Source organism: Vipera ursinii (assembly GCF_947247035.1).
Source record: "Vipera ursinii genome assembly, chromosome: 3".
In the NCBI taxonomy this organism is placed as follows: domain Eukaryota; kingdom Metazoa; phylum Chordata; class Lepidosauria; order Squamata; family Viperidae; genus Vipera; species Vipera ursinii.
In genome coordinates, this window is record NC_139516.1 from 207,441,436 (window position 1) to 207,455,981 (window position 14,546).

Here is a 14,546-nt window from a genome sequence, read left to right on the forward strand (position 1 = left end):
TGTCCTTGTAACCTTCCACCGAACTGTTGGCAGTCTTGTTACAAACAGTATCAATTAGGACGAAAAGCAGGAGCAGTGACATCAGTGTGTCACAGCCACCTTCTCCATTGTAGTACCAGGTGCGATTATAAATAACACGAACACTCGAAGCCAATTTAAGCCTTGTGCAAAACAACAACAAAAAAAAACACCTCACAATTGGGAAGCTGGGTACCCAGTTCACGTTACACAAGGTGACTCTTTCCAAGCAAGAGTGGAAGAAGGAAGTAAGGACGACCTTTATTCCGAAGCAATTTTTCAAGGAGCTGAACTTTTTCCTCTATCAATGACACTCCCAAACTGTGGCCATTTATCAATAAGTGAAGGAGATTTATTGGGACCTTTTGTGGGTTAAGGTAAAGGAGGAGGGGAGGACCAAAGACGAGTTTTCTAAGGCAACGTAAAGGATGGATTTTGAAAATGAGGCCCAGGTTAGTTCAGCTAAATTTTCAAGCAAGTTTCTCTATACTCCTTGGGGAAGAAGAGATCCTGAGCACCAATCAGGTCATCTTTCAAAGAAGAGGGGGGGTCAAGCTATTCTCCAAAACACCAGAAGGCAAAACTAGAAGCAACAATGGAGGGAAACTAACCAAGGAGAGAAGCAACCTGGAATTTACAAGGAGTTTCCTAACAGCGAGGACAATTTATTTTATTTATTTATTCGATTTATATACCGCCCTTCTCCCGTAGGACTCAGGGCAGTTAACAAGGTTTTTAAGACAATACAACAAATTACAAAACTTAAAATCAATTAAAAAGATTATATTGACCTTGAAATAAAACCCCAGTTAAAATACAATTAAAATCCCAATTAATATTCTCAGTCCAGGCCAGAAAGCTCGAAGAGCCAGGTCTTCAGGTCCTGGCAGAATGAGCGAAGGTCAGGGGCAGTCCTAAGCTCTACAGGCAGCTGGTTCCAAAGGGCCGGCGCACCCACAGAGAAGGCCCTCCCCCTGGGTATCGTCTGCCGGCAATCTTTTACCGGCGGTACCCTAAGGAGGCCCTCCCTGTGGGAGCTCACAGGACGAAGGGAGCTTGATGCCGGCAGCAGGTGTTCCCTCAGATATCCCGGACCCAAGCCATTTAGGGCTTTATAGGTCATCACCACCAGCACCTTGAATCTCACCCGGAGGGCAACCGGAAGCCAATGCAGCTCGCGGAGTAGAGGTGTTACATGGGAGTATCGGAAAACCCCCATCACAACCTATGCGGCTGCATTCTGCACCAGTTGAAGCCTCCGAGTGGTCCTCAAATTACAAATATTAAAAGGAAATTAAATAATTGCCTGATTTTAAAACAATTGATATATTACAATTATAAAACCCCAAAGATAATATTAAGAATACAAGAATAAAAAACCCCACCAATCCCCCATCAGGCTAGGCCGGCTTGTACAAACAAAAACGTCTTGAGATCGCGGCGAAAGGAGCGAAGATCGGGCGCCATCCGGAGCTCCACCGGTAACTGATTCCATAGTTCCGGAGCGCCCACAGAGAAGGATCTCCCCCTGGGGGCCACCAATCGACATTCTCTGATCGGTGGCACCCTAAGGAGACCCTCTCTGTGGGAACGCACAGGGCGCAGGGAGATTGATGCCGGCAGCAGGTGTTCCCTGAGGTACTCCGGCCCCCTGCCATGGAGGGCTTTGAACACCATTACTAGTACCTTGAATCTCACCCGGAAGGCAACTGGTAACCAATGCAGCTCACGGAGCAAAGGTGTAACGTGGGAGTATCGGGAGACTCCCAACACAACTCTCACGGCTGCATTCTGTACCAGTTGGAGCTTCCAGGTGGTCCTCAAGGGCAGCCCCATGTAGAGAGCGTTGCAGTAGTCCAGACAAGAGGTCATGAGCGCATGAGTGACCGTGCATAAATCATCCCGGCTTAGATAGGGCCGCAACTGGCGCACCAGGCGAACCTGGGCGAAAGCCCCCCTAGTCACAGCTCCTATATGGTCTTCCAAGGTGAGCCGTGAATCTAGCAGGACTCCCAAGTTGCGAGCCCTATCTACGGGGGGTAATAGTTCACCCCCCATAGCAAGAGGTGGAATGTCCGAATAAACCCGGGATGAAGGTATGCAAAGCCACTCAGTCTTGTTGGGGTTGAGTTGAAGCCTGTTCCTCCCCATCCAGACCCGGACCGCCTCCAGGCAACAGGACATCACGTTGAGGGCATCACTGGGGTGGTTTGGGGTCGAAAGGAAAAGCTGGGTATCATCAGCATTAAAGGTGGAATAGACTGGTTAGTCCGAGATGCCGGTATACACAGCCACTCAGTCAATGAACCAGTGGAACAGCTTGCCACCAGTAGTTCTGGGTGCTTCATCCCTGGAGGCTTTCAAGAAGAGACTGGATAGCCACTGGTCTGGAATGGTACAGGTGGTCCTCAACTTACGACCGCAATTTCTATTGTTAAGTGAGACCTTCGTTAAGTGGGTTTTGCTCCATTTCGTGACATTTCTCGCCACGGTTGCTAAGCGAATCACTTTCAGTCGATCAGTTACTAACCCAGTTGTTAAGTGAATCCGGCTATCCCCTTGACTTTGTTTTTGGTCAGAAGATCGCAAAAAGCGATCCCATGACCCGGGACGCTGCCATTGTCATAAACGTGAGTCAGTGGCCAAGCGTTCAAATCTGAACCAAATGATCGTGGGGATGCTGCCACGGTCATAAGTGTGAGAAACGGTCATGAGTCACGTCTTTCCATGCCGTTGTAACTTTGAACGGTCAGTAAATGAACTGTGGTAAGACACTGTATAGTGGGTTGGACTAGAAGACCTCAAGGGTTCCTTCCTACTCTGTATAGCTATGAACGTAAGGTAAAGGCTGCTAAGAACATGTCCTGCTGACATAATCCAACCCGATAAAGGGGACACGCCTACGCTGTCACATGCAGGAGCTCTAAATATAGTCAGTTTGGTCCATTGTTTAAGGCACCAGGCGAAAAGCCAGCAATTCTAGTCCTGTCTTTGCATAAAAGCCAGTTGGATACCTTTGGGCCAATCACCAAGAGAGTGTAAGTTAATAATAGAATAGAATAGAATAGAATAGAATAGAATAGAATAGAATAGAATAGAATAGAATAGAATAGAATAGAATAGAATAGAATAGAATAGAATAGAATAGAATAGGAACTTGGAGGTCATCTAGTCCAACCCCCTGCTCAGGCAGGAAAGCCTATACCATTTCAGACCAATGGCTGTCCAGTCTCTTCTTAAAAACTTCCAGTGTTGGAGCATTCACCGCTTCTGGAGGCAGGTTGTTCCACTGGTTAATTGTTCTCACTGTCAGGAAGTTTCTCCTTAGTTCTAGGTTGCTTCACTCCTTGACTAGTTTCCATCCGTTGCTTCTTGTGCTGCCTTCAGGTGCTTTGGAGAATAGCTTGACTCCCTCTTCTTTGGGGCAGCCCCTGAGATATTGGAACGCTGCTATCATGTCACCCCTCACCCTTCTCTTCGTTAAACTACACATACCCAATTCCAGCAGCTGTTCCCTATATGTTTTAGCCTCCAGTCCTCCTGATCATCTTTGTTGCTCTTCTCTGCCCTCTTTCTAGAGTCTAGTCCCGCCTTAGGCATGAAAGCTGGCTGGATGACTTTGGGCCAAACCACCTCACAGGGTTGTTGTTGTTGTGGGGAAAATTGGAGGAAGAAGGAGTATTAGGTATGTTCACTGCCTTGAGTTTTTTTATATAAAATATAAATATAACTAAATGAATAAGTAAGTCCGCTGTAGTTCAGAATGGGCCCAGTTAAGTGGCAGCACTCAACTAACCTTGGTTAATTTTACAACATTAGGCAAAGGGAAAGTGGATAGAGACTTGCACCCAGATATCTCCAGAAAACCCAGGGTTGTAGGGAAGGGAGGGAGGGAGGGAGGGAGGGAAAAGGGAGGGGGAGGGAGGAAGGAGGAGGAGGAGGAGGAGGAGGAGGAGGAGATGGTCAATGGCTACTAGTACCACTAATTGATTGTTAGTTGATTCTTTTGTATAAGTATGATCAATAAATCAGCTTAAATGTAACTTACCATCTGGTCCTGACTCTTTGTGCCTGACACAGGACTTGGGTTTAGCTAGTTTAAAGAAAAGGGGAAACAGGAGCAACATGACATCAATATTCCAGTATTTGAGGGTCTCCCACAAAGAAGAAGGGGTCACGTTATTCTCCAAAGCACCAGAGGGCAGGACAGGAAACAATGGTTGGAAACTGACCAAAGAGAGAAGCAACCTGGAACTGAGGAGAAACTTCCTGATAGTGAGGACAATTAACCAGTGTAACAGTTTGCCTCCAGAAATCGTGGGCGTTTCATCACTGGAGATTTTTAAAAAGAGACTACACAGTCACTTGTACGAGATGGTATAGGCTCTCCTGCTTTAGTGGGGGGCTAGACTAGAAGACCTCCAAGGTCCCTTCCAGCTCTATTCTATTCTAAGACAACAAGTGTATTAATTGGAAAACCAGAGTTTCAAGTAAAGTTTCAGTAAATGAGCAACTTGGAGATTGCTCGTGCTTTGCACACTTAAAAAAGCTGCACAAAAGTTAAATATTTTGCACCCACAATTTTTTTTAAGTTTGACACATGTTGACAATGGAGAATACCACTGCTTATCCTCTTCCTGAACAACACGTAGCATTTACTATAACTATAACTTCTCTGTGCATTAATGATTCACATATGGAGATGGTTACCAGCATCAAATTCCTGGGTGTGCAGCTAACAAGTAGGCTGGCTTGGTCGATCAATAGTGAGAAACTGGTGAAATGGGCACAGCAGCGCCTGCATTTCCTGCGTTGCGTGAGAAAAGCACATCTTCCTTCCCCTGTCCTGACCACTTTCTATAGAGGGACGATCGATCGAGAGCATCCTGTCATACAGCATCACAGTCTGGTTTCAAAACATCATCGCTTCAGACAGGAAGGCGGTGCAGAGAGTGGTGAGGATGGCTGAAAAGATCATTGGCAGTTCCCTCCCTCCCATCCAGGACATGGCACAGAAGCATTGCTTGAGCAAGGTCCACAAGATTGTCTGGGACACTAAACATCCTCTTCATGACCTGTTTTCCTTGTTACCTTCTGGGCGGAGGAGGCTTCGTGGTATCCGAAGCAGAACATCCAGATTCAGCCACAGTTTCATTCCATACAGGATTAACCTTGTGAACTCTCAGGCTTTCCTCCTTCCGTTATATATTCAAGATGGACAGTATTTAATATTTTATTGTTATGTATATGTAGGGGCATGGGTCTAGACCAGGGGTAGGCAACCTCGGCTCTTTTATGACTCGTGGACTTCAACTCCCAGAATTCCTGAGCCAGCAGTGGGAGTTGAAGTCCACGAGTCATAAAAGAGCCAAGGTTGCCTACCTCTGGTCTAGACATATGTTGTATATAGTATGTTTTAGGTGTGTGTCAAGTATGTGTTTCACTTTGAGAGCAGGCAACTAAATTTCATTTTTGATGTGTGTCGTTGTGCCCACAGTAAAAAATGACAATAGATTATCTTATCATCTTATCTTATCTTATCTTATCTTATCTTATCTTATCTTATCTTATCTTATCTTATCTTATCTTTCATTTTCACTTTTCATTTTATTAAATTTGTATACCGCCCTTCTCCCGAAGGACTCAGGACTCAGGACTCTTATCTTATCTTATCTTATCTTATCTTATCTTATCTTATCTTATCTTATCTTATCTTATCTTATCTTATCTTATCTTATCTTATCTTGTATGTTCCAAATGTTTCCTTCCAGCGAATAGTTACACTCCTTAAGTAATGGTAAATTACTGCTTTTTCTATATACTTAAAGTGTCAATAACGTTTGCATACATATCATCTTAATGGTCTTGACAATTCCTATAAATAAGGGATGCATTGCCCTGGACAGGTTAGCATGAAATTCAATTTGCGCTAATCTGCTCAGCATCAAGCAAGTGTAAAATATATGGCATAATTTGTATTATGCTTACTGGAAGTTCGTTTGTCAAACCTATGACTCAGATTTCTTTGCATGGCTTCCAACACGCATTATAACTTGTTTTATGGCATATGTATGTAATATGCACCCATACACAATATAAATATATTGCTTTTGTCTGCATTTGCCCCTCAATGGCTGCAGAGCCCATTTATATGAATATACTCTCTATTTCTTGTAGTGAAGATTTTGATGCATAATGTAATGAGGGGGTTTCCCCACTCCTGGCTCAACACCTTAACCACACTGGCTCTGATATAGAGGTAGTCCTTGACTTACAGCAGTTCATTTAGTGACTGTTCAAAGTTACAATGTCACTGAAAAAAGTGACTTATGAACATTTTTCACGCTTATGATCATTGCAGGATCCCCCATGGTCCTGTACAACTCTTTACATGGGGCTTCCCTTGAAGACCACTCGGAGGCTCCAACTGGTACAGAATGCGGCCACGAGAGTTGTCTTGGGAGTTTCCCGGTACTCCCATGTTACACCTTTGCTCCGCGAGCTACATTGGTTACCAGTTGTCTTCCGGGTGAGGTTCAAGGTTTTGGTTATGATCTTCAAGTCCTTACATGGCATGGGTCCGGGGTACCTCGAGGACCACCTGCTGCCGGCGTCAACTCCCCTCCGCCCTGTGCGTGCCCACAGAGAGGGCCTCCTCAGGGTGCCTCCGGTCAGGGAATGTCAACTGGTGGCCCCCAGGGGGAGGGCCTTCTCTGTGGGCGCTCCGGCGCTATGGAATCAACTGCCGGTCGAGCTCCAGATGGCATCGGACCTTCGCTCCTTCCAGCGCGGTCTGAAGACCCACTTATTTGAACTAGCTGGTCTGGCCTGATGGGGAATGTTAGGGTTTTTAATGGGTCTTTTATTGCTATTGTAATTTTTAATTGGGCATTTGTTTAATTCCTTTTTAATTTTTGTATTGTTATTTATATGCTGTTAACCGCCCTGAGTCCTTTGGGAGAAGGGCGGTATACAAATTTAATAAAAGATAAAGATAAAGATAAAGAAAGTTGTACCATATCCTGGATAAGACTATTATTGTATCAGTCAGTTATCATGTTAATCTGACTATAATATTGTTTATTTCTCTGTTTGAGTCATGTAATGTGAATGCAGGAATTGTTTTTGTTGTTGTTGTTTGTTTGTTTACATGGATGCAGTTAGGGAAACCCCGCTATAGACTGGGAAGAGCCATGATGGCGCAGAGGTTAAAGTGCAGGATTGCAGGCTGACTCTGCCCACAGGCAGGAGTTCGATTCAGACTGGCTCAGGGTTCACTCAGCCTTCCATCCTTCCAAGGTCAGTAGAATGAGGACCCAGATTTTTAGGGGCTCCATGCTGATGTTGTAAAAACAACACAGAGTGTGTTGTAAAATGCTATAGGGTAGTAGAATTCTTTATGCCTTAAACCAGAGGTTACCAACCTTTGTCAGCTGGCGGGCCAGAGGAAAAGAGAGAGGGAAGCGTTTTACATGATTGCATGTGTGTGTGCACGGGACCAAGGTCCCTTCCAGCTCTACTCTACTCTACTCTACTCTACTCTACTCTACTCTACTCTACTCTACTCTACTCTACTCCACTCCACTCCACTACATTCCATTCTATTTCCACTCCACTCTATATATTCTATTCTATTCTATTCTATTCTATTCTATTCTATTCTATTCTATTCTATTCTATTCTATTCTATTCTATTCTATTCTATTCTATTCTATTCTATTCTATTCTATTCTATATTCGCTACTATTGCAAATAGGAAGGGAAGAAAAACCGAGACTTCGTGGTTGAAGAATTAAACAGGCATATGGGGAATACTTTGGCCACCTAATGAGAAGGAAGGACTCACTGGAGAAGAGCCTCATGCTGGGAAAGATTGAGGGCAAGAGAAGAAGGGGACGACAGAGAATGAGGTGGCTGGATTGAGTCACTGAAGCAGTAGGCGTGAGCCTAGATGGACTCCAGAAGATGGTGGAGGACAGGAAGGCCTGGAGGAACATTGTCCATAGGGTTGTGATGGGTCAGACATGACTTTACAACTAACAACAACATGGGGAATAAAGGAAACCCATAATACCTGTTGTGATATTTTGAAGGACTGGGTCATAAGATAATCCTCAATTTATAATGGGTCACTTGGTCCTTTGCAGACTTCTTGTACACAAATCCAACATTACAGCAGTTGGAATGTCCCCCCTCTCAAGATCACAGGATTGCATTTTGGGTGCTCAGCAATTACATTTACAACAATTTGCAACTCCCACAATCATGGGGAATTTACCTTTTTTTCCCCCAAACCAGCATTTACTTCCAGGTTCCAAGGGGGAAAAATGCCATTGCAGTCAACAGATTCACTTAGCAACAACCACAAAAAAATGGTGGTAAAATCAGGTATGGTCACATGGGACCTGCTTAACCCCTGGCATGACATAATACGACAATAATTCTGGGCTCAGTTACGGTCCTAAGTGGAGAACTTCCTGTAGTCAGAACCTAATTGACAATTGACTTGGCGGCAATCTTTCCATCTCATTAGAGATAATGCAATCTTTGCCAAGCCAAAGTCTAATAAAATTGATGTCCTGAAATATATATATATTTGCTTTTATTCGTTGGAAAGAATCAAGCGGCTTTGAGAAGTGGCAAAGTTGTTACTTTGGGGACTTTCTTTTCAAGGTTTCAAAGGAGGGATGTGCTGGTTTTTTTTACTAATTAATCCTTGCAGTTCCTGTCTGACCAATCCATCATTTCTTCCAGCAGTCTTCATCAAATTACCTGCTGCAGTGGCACAGACCTTCCTTGTTAGGTGCATTCCCAAAGGATGTTTCTAATTACTAGTCCACATTATAAATAGTCTGCTCTCCTGCTTGGGGATATAAAGGATGACTCAAAATCAAACACAGAGAAAATATTTAGAACAGCAGATTTAGGTCTTTTGCCAAACAAAGAGGAAAAGTTTTCTTCTATGTGATACTGGAGGATATCGACCATGGTTGAGCAGCTGTACAATGGCCAGGATTCAGTTCAAAATTAGACAAGTCCAGGATCCCTGAATTTGCTGATCATCAAATGTGTTGGACCACAACACTTCTTGAAGGTAGAATGGAGTTTTTTAAAGAAGGGATTGGACAACTAATCTGAAATGGTATAAGGCAGGGGTAGGCACCTTGGCTCTTTTATGACTTGTGGACTTCAACTCCCAGCATGGATGGCTCAGGAATTCTGGGAGTTGAAGTCTACGAGTCATAAAAGAGCTAAGGTTGCCTACTCCTGGATAGGATTTCCTGCCTGAGCAAGGGGTTGGACTAGAAGACCCCCAAGGTCCCTTCTAACCTTGTTATTCTGTTCTGTTCTAGACTTCAGTGGGCTGAACTACTTGGAAAGTTTGGCTGAAGATCAATCACCTGAATTGTTACTAATTGTCACCAATCATGTGAAGTGTTAATACCACTTTACAATGCCTTGGTAAGACCGCACTTGGAATGCTGCATCCAGTTTTCATAAAAAAAAACATGTTGAGACTCTGGAAAGAATGCAGAGAGAAGCAACAAAGATGATCAGGGGACTGGAGGCTAAACATATTTATTTTTATTTTATTTTATTTTTATTACATTTATATCCCGCCCTTCTCCGAAGACTCAGGGTGGTGTACAAGCTTAGCAGTAGCCTTCATTCTATGCATATGCCTGCTTGTTAGGGCTTTCACACACACCCCAAGCGGCATTACTACAAAGTCAGCTTAATTGCCCCCAACAATCTGGGTCCTCATTTTACCTACCTCGGAAGGATGGAAGGCTGAGTCAACCTTGAGCCTGGTGGGATGCGAACCTGCACTAATTGCAGGCAGCTGGGGTTACTTAAGGAGGCATCAGCCCATATAAAGACAACTTGCTGGAATTGGGTATGTCTAGTTTAATGAAAAGAAGGACTAGGGGTGACATGATGGCAAGTCTTCCAATATCTCAGGGGCTGCCCCCAAGAAGAGGGAGTCAAGCTATTCTCAAAAGCACCTGAAGGCAGGACAAGAAGCAACGGATGGAAACTAATCAAGGAGAGAAGCAACCTAGAACTAAGGAGAAATTTCCTGACAGTGAGAACAATTAATCAGTGGAACGACTTGCCTCCAGAAGTTGTGGGTGCTTGAAGTCATCTCCTCCCTTAATGACAAGTGATTGTTGAATTGCTTTTTCCAATCTTATTTCATTCTTTGATAAAGTGACTAAATAAGTAGACCAGCAAAATGGACATAGTACACTTAGATTTCAGTAAGGCATTTGACAAAATAGACCACAAGCTGCTGCTTAGTAAGCTAGAAAAATGTGGGATAGACAACATCATCACCAGATGGATTTGTAGCTGGCTATCAAACCGTATTCAACAAGTAGTCCTCAATAGTACTACATCCACACGGAGAGAGATAAGCAGTGGAGAACCACAAGGCTCCATCTTAAGGCCCAGTATTCTTCATTATCTTCTTAAATAACTCAGAAGAGGGATTAGATGGGGAACTCATCGTATTTGTAGATAACACTAAACTGGCAGGAAACTCAGGATCCAAAAAGATCTTGACAAACTTGAACAATGGGCCCTTATCTAACAAAATGAATTTTAATGTGGAGAAAAGCAAAGTTTTACATTTAGACAGGGAAAAAAAATCAAAGGTATAACTACAGATTAGGCGAGACCTGGTTCAAAAACAGTGAGAGGGACCTTGGAGTCCTAGTGGATGATCACTTGAATATGAGCCAGCAGTGTGCAGCAGCAGCCAAAAAAGCTAATGCAATCCTGGGCTGTATAAACAGAGGCATAGAATCAAGATCATGTAAAGTATTAGCACTGCTTTATAAAACCCTACTAAGACCACACCTTGAATACTGCAACCACTTTTGGTCACCATACTACAAAAAAGATGTTGAGACCTTGGAAGAAGTTTAGAGAACAACAACTAAGATAATCCAAGGCCTGGAGACTAAAAATATGAAGAATGGCTGCAGGACTTGGGTTTGGCTATTCTAAAGAAAAGAAGAAACAGGGGTGACATAATAGCAGTAGTCCAGTATTTGAGGGGCTGCCACAAAGAAGAGGGGGGTCATGTTATTCACCAAATCACCAGAGGGAATTGTTTTTACTGGGCATTACTACTGACACTACTGTTGTGGACATTAAGTTGATGTTGAATTTAATTACGGCAGCAAGACTTTTAGTAGGGCAATATTGGAAGAAGGAAGAACTGTCGACTATAGAAGAATGGACCTTAAAAGTTTCCAACCTGGTGGAAATGGCAAAGATCTCAGCATACTTGAAAGACCATTCGCAACAGAGATACATTGTGGAGTGGAAAAAATGGATTGATTACATCCAGAATAAATATGGGACGAAAAAGTTTCACTTAGCATTTGAATAAGTACTGATGTGATATTTATATGGCTTGTAGTTATTTTATAAGAGTTAAAGTGCTATAGATTTAATAGTTTATTGTTGTTTGCATATGGTAGACTAGGATTGTTTGTATTTTTATACCTTGTATTTAGCTCTGGGAAGTCGGGGACGGGGGGGGGAGGGAGGGAGGTGTTGGGGAGGGTTGGGAAGAGGGGAGGGGGTTGGGAGGGGTTTTGTTTTGTTGTGGTAAAAATAAAATGTTCTGTAAAACTTTTCAATTAAAAAAAAAGAAATCATCAGAGGGAAGGACGAGAAACAATGGTTGGAAACTGACCAAAGAGAGAAACGACTTGGAGTTAAGGAGAAACTTCCTAACAGTGAGGACAATTCACCAGTGGAACAGCATTGTCTTCAGAAATTGTGGGTGCTCCATCACTGGAGTTTCTAAAGAAAAGACTAGACAGTCGTTTGTTTGAAATGGTATAGGTTCTCTTGCTTGAGCAGGGGGCTGGACTAGAAGACCTCCAAGGTCCCTTCCAGCTCTATTCTCTATTCTCTCCGGATAGGAAGGAGTTTTTTCTCTTTAACATTCCAAGCCAACACCTGGAAAGCAATAATTAAATATTTGGTTGCAACAAGTTTGAAGCTTATTTTCTCCCAGGTTTCAAATATTGGAAAAGTTAATGTTTAAGTTTTTTCTCTACCTGTTAGGCTTCTAATGGACAAAACATTACTGGCTGGGCTTTGAAAAGATTAAGATAAAAGGGATGGATTGAGCTAAAATACACGTGGCAATACTTTTTAAGGCAATGTAAGATGAAACTATTTATTAGTTTTAGGTCATATGAACTGGCTTAGAAATGGAAAGAGGAGAGAAGCACCCATTTGTGAATGATAGATGGATTCTTTGGACTTTGCTGGAATGGATCTACTCATAAAACACATTCATAGATGAATAAGCAATTCTCAAATAATTTGCACAGCTCATAAACTAGCTTCATTTATTTTGCATGCGAATAACTATTTGAATTTACCAAACTGGTATCGGAATCTATTGGGGATGCAATGGAAGTATTAGAATAGAACAAGTCTTTTATTCTTAGTTGATCGGCAGAGCTGTCATAGGCACTGCAAGTTTCAACCACGTTATGCCATAGTTTCATCTCTTTTGTCAAATAGTAGGAACTCACCAAGAGGTAGAAGTATTCTTAAGGTTGTATTCTCAAGGTTGACTCAGCCTTCCATCCTTCCGAGGTAGGTAAAATGAGGACCAAGGTTGTTGGGGGCAATAAGCTGACTTTGTAATAATGCCGCTTGGGGGGGGGGGAAAGCCCTAATAAGCAGGCATATACATAGAATGAAGGCTATTGCTAAGCACATTGGTTTGTGCTTAAATTGTAAGCCACCCTGAGTCTTCAGAGAAGGGAGGGATATAAATGGGATTAAAATAAATAAAAAAAATTATGTCCATGTTACAACCATGAGCCCTTAGAGTAACAGGGCTTGGGAAGGCAGGAATTGGGTCCATCTAGTTTAATGAAAGGAAGGATTAAGGGGTGACATGATAGCAGCCTTCCAGTATCTCAGGGGCTGCCACAAAGATGAGGGAGTCAAGCTATTCTCCAAAGCATTTGAAGGCAGGACAAGAAGCAACAGATGGAAACTCATCAAGGAGAGAAGCAACCTAGAACTAAGGAGAAACTTCCTGACAGTTAGAACAATTAATCAGTGGGACAACCTGCCTCCAGAAGCTGTGAGTGCTCCAACACTGGAAGTCTTTAAGAAAAGATTGGACAGCCATTTGTCCGAAATGGTATAGGGTTTCCTGCTGAAACAGGGGGTTGGACTAGAAGACCTCCAAGGACCCTTCCAATTTTGTTATTCTGTTAATGATGTTCAAAAGTTCTGAACCCAATTCTTCCTTGTAGATGACAGAAAGTATTATTAGAGGATGGAGGGTTCAAAAGTTCTGAACTCAGTTCTTCCTTATAAATGATGGGAAGTGTTATTAGAGGATGGAAGATATTGCTACATATCTCCACGAATAGTGAGACCGTCAAGGATCAAGACTCAGTTTTGTGCCCTTACGTTCCAGTACATACTGTATATGGCATTGCATTTTTAATAGTTTCTTTGCCTACAAACATCCATTGTGAGAATACATTCCAGAAGCGCAAGATGTGTGTGTGTGTGTGTGTGTGTGTGTGTGTGTGTCTTATGGTCAATGTTGTTGTTGTTAGTTGCGAAGTCGTGTCCAACCCATCATGACCCCATGGACAACGTTCCTCCAGGCCTTCCTGTCCTCTACCATCTTCTGGAGTCCATTTAAGCTCATGCCTACTGCTTCAGGGACTCCATCCAGCCACCTCATTCTCCATCATCCCCTTCTTCTATTGCCCTCCATCTTTCCCAGCATGAGGCTCTTCTCCAGTGAGTCCTTCCTTCTCATTAGGTGGCCAAAGTATTTGAGTTTCAGATTCAGGATCTGGCCTTCTAACAAGCAGTCAGGGTTGATCTCCTCTAGGACTGACCGGTTTGATCGCCTTGCAGTCCGAGGGACTCGCAGGAGTCTTCTCCAGCACCAGAGTTCAAAGGCTTCAATTCTTTGGCGCTCAGCCTTTCTTATGGTCCAACTTTCACTGCCATACATTGCAACTGGGAAGACCATAGCCTTGACTATACGCACTTTTGTTGACAGGGTGATGTCTCTGCTTTTTAGTGTGCTGTCTAGATTTGCCATGGCTTTCCTCCCGAGGAGCAAGCGTCTTTTAATTTCTTGGCTACAGTCCCCATCTGCAGTGATCTTGGAGCCCAGGAAAATAAAATCTGTCACTACCTCCATTTCTTCCCCATCTATTTGCCAGGAATTGAGAGGGCCAGATGCCATGATCTTGGTTTTCTTAATGTTTAGTTTCAACCCAACTTTTGCACTCTCCTTCTTCACTCGTAACAAGAGGCTCTTTAGTTCCTTATGGTCAATAGTCTGCTTTAATTTGGCAAGATTTCTGTCTATGGATAAGGAACAATAACTAAATCTGCTTAGAAGAATTGCAACCTGTCTCTCTTGATTTTTGGAGCCTGACGTCCAGGTAAATTATTAATGTAGCAGACTGTCATCTGTCAAATCCCCAAAGAAAGGAACCAACAGACTT